The sequence below is a fragment of the Amaranthus tricolor genome, chromosome 10 (genome assembly GCF_026212465.1).
Source record: "Amaranthus tricolor cultivar Red isolate AtriRed21 chromosome 10, ASM2621246v1, whole genome shotgun sequence".
Taxonomy (NCBI): Eukaryota; Viridiplantae; Streptophyta; class Magnoliopsida; order Caryophyllales; family Amaranthaceae; genus Amaranthus; species Amaranthus tricolor.
In genome coordinates this window covers 9,589,124-9,595,123 of record NC_080056.1, presented here as the reverse complement: position 1 = coordinate 9,595,123, position 6,000 = coordinate 9,589,124, and positions in this window count along the sequence as shown.

Genomic DNA, 6,000 nt, shown 5'->3' with positions numbered 1-6,000 from the left:
TAATCGTAGATTATTATATTTATGTTTCACTTTCCTGCAGACCAAAATATAATTAAAAATATTTCTTAATTGACTTGCAAAACTTTCTAAATTACATGCAATGTAGTACATTTTATCTGATTTACAAGTAGGCAACTAAAAAGTACCATTATTACTTTAAATTATTGATTAGTTTCTTTATGACTATTTCTAGTCCAAATTATCGTCGGCCACACTAGAAGAAGTCTTCAAGTAGTAACAAAATTTGTAACTAGTATATGGAGAGTTTAAGAGAGTTTAAAAAAATGTTTAAAATAATTATTGATAATTGCATAGAAATTATATTTTATTTATAATACTAAATTATTTAAAAGATACACATGAATTAAAAAGATATACTCCCTTCTATTCAACTTAGGTGTCCAATTTCCTTTTATGGTCAAGTCACCTTAATTGTTCCATTTCTATTTTTGGTATGCATTTTTGACTATTATGCCCTTAGTAGTTTATCCTATTTTCAATTATACCCTCCATTACCCATACTAATTTTTCCTCCCTTTTAATTAATCAACATACTTAAATCCTAATTAACATACCCACCCATTTTAACACTCCCTCCCTTTTTAAACCTAAAACCCTACCCATCCCCATTCCTCTTGCCGTTTTCTGATAACCCTGGGTTGAAGCTTCACCTTCTTCCTTATGTTCTTTCGTGTTGTTCTCTGAAAACCCTAAATCTAGGTTAAAGCTTCACCGTCTTCCTTAATTTCTTTTGTGTTGTTCTCTGATAACCCTAGATCTGGGTTGAAGCTTCACCTTATTCCTTAATTTCTTTCGTGTTGTTCTCATGGCAAACTCCAGTTCGCCTTTTAAATCCCCCCTGAAGAACCCTAACTCGACAATAAACTCACCCATGAAAAACCCTAACTCACGTACTTCTTTACTTTTGAGAATCCCCAAATCTCCTTACAAATCGCCTTCTAAGATAGAGTTTACGGGGTTCGATGATGGAAACCCTAGATCTGGACTGAAATCGTTTGAGGAAGAGTCTTTTGATTACTATGATGACTCAACTTCTGTTGAGACTGATCCTAAGTGGGGAAGAAGACTTGACTCTGAAGGTGAACCCATTTACACACCTGAGCCTGATATGTATCCTGATCGTGAATATTCTTCCATTGATGCTGTTTTTTCGAATACTGATTGTGAAGAAGAAGATTGGCTTGATAAGCTAGGTCCTTTCTCAAGTGAGTTTCTGTTCGTGTTGGTGCATGTTCATTTTGACTGATGATGATTTTGTTTTTAAACGGTTTTGTATGCATTTTATTTCATTGCTCTGTGATCTGAAAGTGAGAGCATTTCTAGCCGCCATAAAATCGAACAAAGGGGGTTTGGATTATTTTTCAACGTTTAATGCACAAAGATGTTCGATTTCCTACTCAATGATTTCAAAAAAAATAAAAAAGTTTACCTGAGAGTACTAAAACAACCATTTTTTTTCATTAATGTATATTTGAATAAAAATGTTTCATTGAAAACAACATAAAATTTTTGTTGTTTGCATCTGAAACATCCCATGTTAAAGATCCCAAAAATATGTCCAAAGTCAAAAGGAACTTACATTTGAAACATTTTGTTGTGTTGGTTAAGGTTGTGTTGGCTGATGTTCTGTGCTGTTGTTGTTGGTTGCTGTTCTATTGTTCATATGATGATTTCTGTTGCTCCTGCTGAAATACGTTGAGATTGGTTGTTGCTGTTTTCTGATAATTCTACATTCAAATCCCCTTGATCAATCCCCCCTGCATAGCCAATCAGTTCCACAAGCTGATTCATTTTTTCTGTACTTAGCTTTGTGAATAAATGTTGAAGTGATCAACAACCAATTGTTTGTCAATACTCAGGTAATCTGGTAAAGTCCCTTCCCTTGCTGCCTTTGTTTTGTTCATGTGAGGAATGTGATAGTCAAACCCCCCTTGTCTTTTCATGACCTCTATCATACAAGCTTGTAAAGTGATGAATACAAACCTTAAACATTGTGGACTTAGATTCTGAAATGCATTATTCACAGCCCTAAGTAATTGTGTAACATTGTAAGCAGATTTTTGATATTGCAAAGCTTGAATTGATCTAAAAAATCCTAGATCTAGCACGTTCATGTCAGGGGAATTTGGAGGTTGTTGCACTAATTGTATATTAAATCCATCTTTCATTGCCTCTTCTAAAAAATCTCTGTCATTGTGTGCTATATGTGGTTTGGCATTGTCTTGTTGAATGTAAATATGCTTTGACAATCCTGCAGGCCATTTTGCTCTTATGGTTGGCAGCACATTAGTGATAAGCATTGCTCTAATGTGCTCTTTTGTGATTGATTGTATTGGTTTTGTTTCCAACTCCCCCCTTTTCATGTTCTTTGAGCTTCTTTTTGCTGGCTCCTATGTAATAAATGGCCAAATGCCTATCTTGCCATCAAAAAAAAACATCACCTTCAGTTGTAAATATTGGCTTTGTAACAGCACACACAAACATGATTTTTGGAATGAACCTTTTTGATTGACACTCTCTATGTGGTTCTACTTCACCCGGAGCTAGATAATAACTCTGTGTCTCTCGGGTTAGATAGAAGTGTTTTTCATCTATGTGAACAACGTTAGTATATGGTTTAAACTTGAATGCATCATTTTGTTCATCATATTCATATTTAGATAATGCAAAGCTTAACCTGTGTAACTTGTTTCATTCAAATTCGGTTTGATTGCGTTTGTGTGCCTTCTTATGACTTTGTTCCTCTTCCACCTACACACCGTTGATTGTGACACGTCCATCTGCTTTGCTACTAAATGCTGAGTACCCTTGAGTTCATATTTAATGGCCTTAAATTTTTCTTCATCGAATTTGATTTTGTTTGCTGCTTCTCTGCCCCCTCTCTTACTGTTGAGGTTAATCACTATGGTGTTGTTTGTCATCTGCTTCTTGACATCATTCCACAAACGTGTGATTGTTTTCCTACACACTTGAAACTCAATCGCAAGTGCATTGATTGTGCCTAGCACTGGTTTGCCCTTCTTATTTAATGCAGACAGCAGCTTCTGCATTATTTGTTCTCTTTGTTGTGTACTTAAGTTTTTTTGTAGGAACCATTGTTTTAGATGAATGTGTAATAAATGACCATTGTCATTGTCTATTTATGGTTTCTGTTTTTTCATGTAATGATTGAATTTTATTTCTGTTTGACAATTCATTTTTGGCAACTTATACCCATTAATCTCAATTTATGTTGTGTGCTTTGAAATTTTGGTTGAATTCATGGCGCCAGACACCAATATTAGTTTCTTGCACTGGCGGCAGTTTCTGATTTCCTTCTGAATTCCTTATTTTTGGACATTTTAATTTGGGGTTTCAAATTAATTTGGGTAATGTGATGATTTTTTTCATTTTGAAAATTTGGTTGTTTATATTGGAGGCTATTTAAGAAATTATTAATGCGTATTTTTAGTAATTTGGAAAATCTGAAGTCAATGATCGCAAAAAAATTCGCACTCACATGATCAGTAACGACTGCAACTACACCGAAGCTGTTGAAGAATTGAGAAGGCTCTCTGAGATACCGTAACTGATGAATTTAATTTTTAGTACTCTTGAGAAATTTATGTAATTTCCAAAAATTATTGTAAACGTAGGACTTAATTATGTAATTCGGGACTTAATTAGATGATCGATGTAATTTTGGCATTGTACTGAAAAAAAATTTCAAACTTTTGGTGCCAAAAAAATCAGCTTTTAAATTGGGCTAAAAAGTGCTTAAAATTGGTGGGAATCATTAATTCCTTAATCCTTACTATTAAAAACACATAATACTACTCTCTCTCTCTCCTACCCTTAAGGTCCCATTTTGACTTTTCTTAAAAATCCGTGAAAAGTCAAATGGGACACCTATCCTGAATAGGAGGGAGTACTATAATACACTTTTTTTGTTTTCATATGTTCTTCTCAAATATAATTTACTAATTTTAGTGTCAAATTTTGACTACGATATCTCAGATTTATAAGAAAAAACATATTCATGTGGGATTTTGTTAGATTCATCTCAATATATATTTTCTAAATATCAACTTTTTAGAACTTTTAAAAACTCACAGTTAAAATTATTTAATTTAAAGTTTGCATTAGGATATGCGAAAAAAGTGAATAGGAAGAACATTTGAAAACAAAGGGATTATTATCTATATATAATTACAAAACATTATCATAATATTCACTAGACAATCAATATATCAATAAAGACTTACCTTCATTGATTTGTTACTTGTGATTGAAGTATAGTTTAATTATTTTACAATTTTCTGATCTCTCTATTCCCAATATATATAGTAAAGTTTTGTATAAATTCAAAGCATACTGAAATATTGTGCACCTTTTTATTTAAAAAGTAGAATCAAATGATACGAGTAGAAATTGGAGAAATATTAAGAAAGGTGCATGGTGTATTAATGTGCATTAAAATCATACTAGACTTACTCTCATATGTATTGGCTTTTTGTGATTTTTTTTTCATAGTTGTGATACCTGATGGGCTGAGATAAAAAAATCATACAAGAGATTATTTGATTATGTTTTAACTTATGGATCAAAATATATAGGAAACATTACCAAAAACTTAGCATGAAGCATTACGTGTACAGGGAAAGCATTTAGAATTTAGCATCAAATTCACAATCAAGCCATCACAATTCCAACTCAAACATAGCATGAAGCATATGCCAAAGACCAGAACCCATGACAACAAAATCCAACACAAGCCGGCAATACTTCTAATTGGACTAAAATGCCAACCAGCTAATGCCATTGTAACTAAAACCACAACACAAGCCGCCAATACTCCTAATTGGACTAAAATGCTAACCAGTTAATGCCATTGTAACTAAAATTACAACACAAGCCGTTAACTCCTAATTAGACGCAAAAGAAAGGCCAAGTATATATTAGAAACATGTCTTTTTAGCATGTTGTAAGGCTAAGTATATATTAAAAAATGCAAACGAAAGCATCATTTACCTAATAAGCATTCATGACAATCATTGAACTTCTTTATTCTGTAGCTGTTGTAAGATGCTTTATTTCATCGATTCAATTGCCTCTTGTTGTTGTGCCTTATATTCTTCAAATTGTCGTTGTTGTAGCAACTGACTTTCCATCAAATCTTTAATTTGTTGTTGTTGCTCCTGAATTTTCACTTGTTGTTGCTCCACAATCTTGCGTTGTTCTATTTGTGCTTTGTCTTTAGAATATGCACGTACCCCTATCCCTTTTCCACGTACATGCCCTAACTTTTGGTCCAGAACTCGAAGCAAAATTTCATCTTGTGTCATTGAATCTGCAGCTGAAGCAACAACATCTTTCAACTTCACCTATTACATAAACAAGATATATATAATTGTATATTATAATAAAAAAATCATACAAGGGTAAGAAAAATATAGTTATAATGGGTTATTGTACATACATGGATTTCTTTTGACCGTGTATCGAGCCATTCTAGTTTTCCTTGATCATTCTTACGAGTGTGATAAGCCAAACTTTATCAGCAGTTAGCTTCACATTAGAAGTCTCTTTTGTTTATTCAAATAATACAACGTTATTGATATTATTTTAGACTACATTCAATAAACATAATAAAATAGGTTTGTCTTACCAATACATCTTCTGATTCAAGAAATGATAAATTTCCAGTCGTATGCTTAGTTCTCTTGTCAGAATTCCGATTTTTAGAGTTCCTCTCACTTATGACCTACACGATGATTACAAAAGTTGATGCCAATCAAGTTCTTGCTATTATTGGTAATTTCTAAATTGCATCATTGACGAGCAGATACATCAAAAACATTTATGTTTAGAAAAATTGATGTATCTATGCACGTTAGTATTTGCATTTTGTTACAGCTTGTCAAACATTTCTATCAGTCGAATACTAGCATGTATTCAATTGTATTTTGTTATAGGTATATCAGTATATGAATTTCCAAT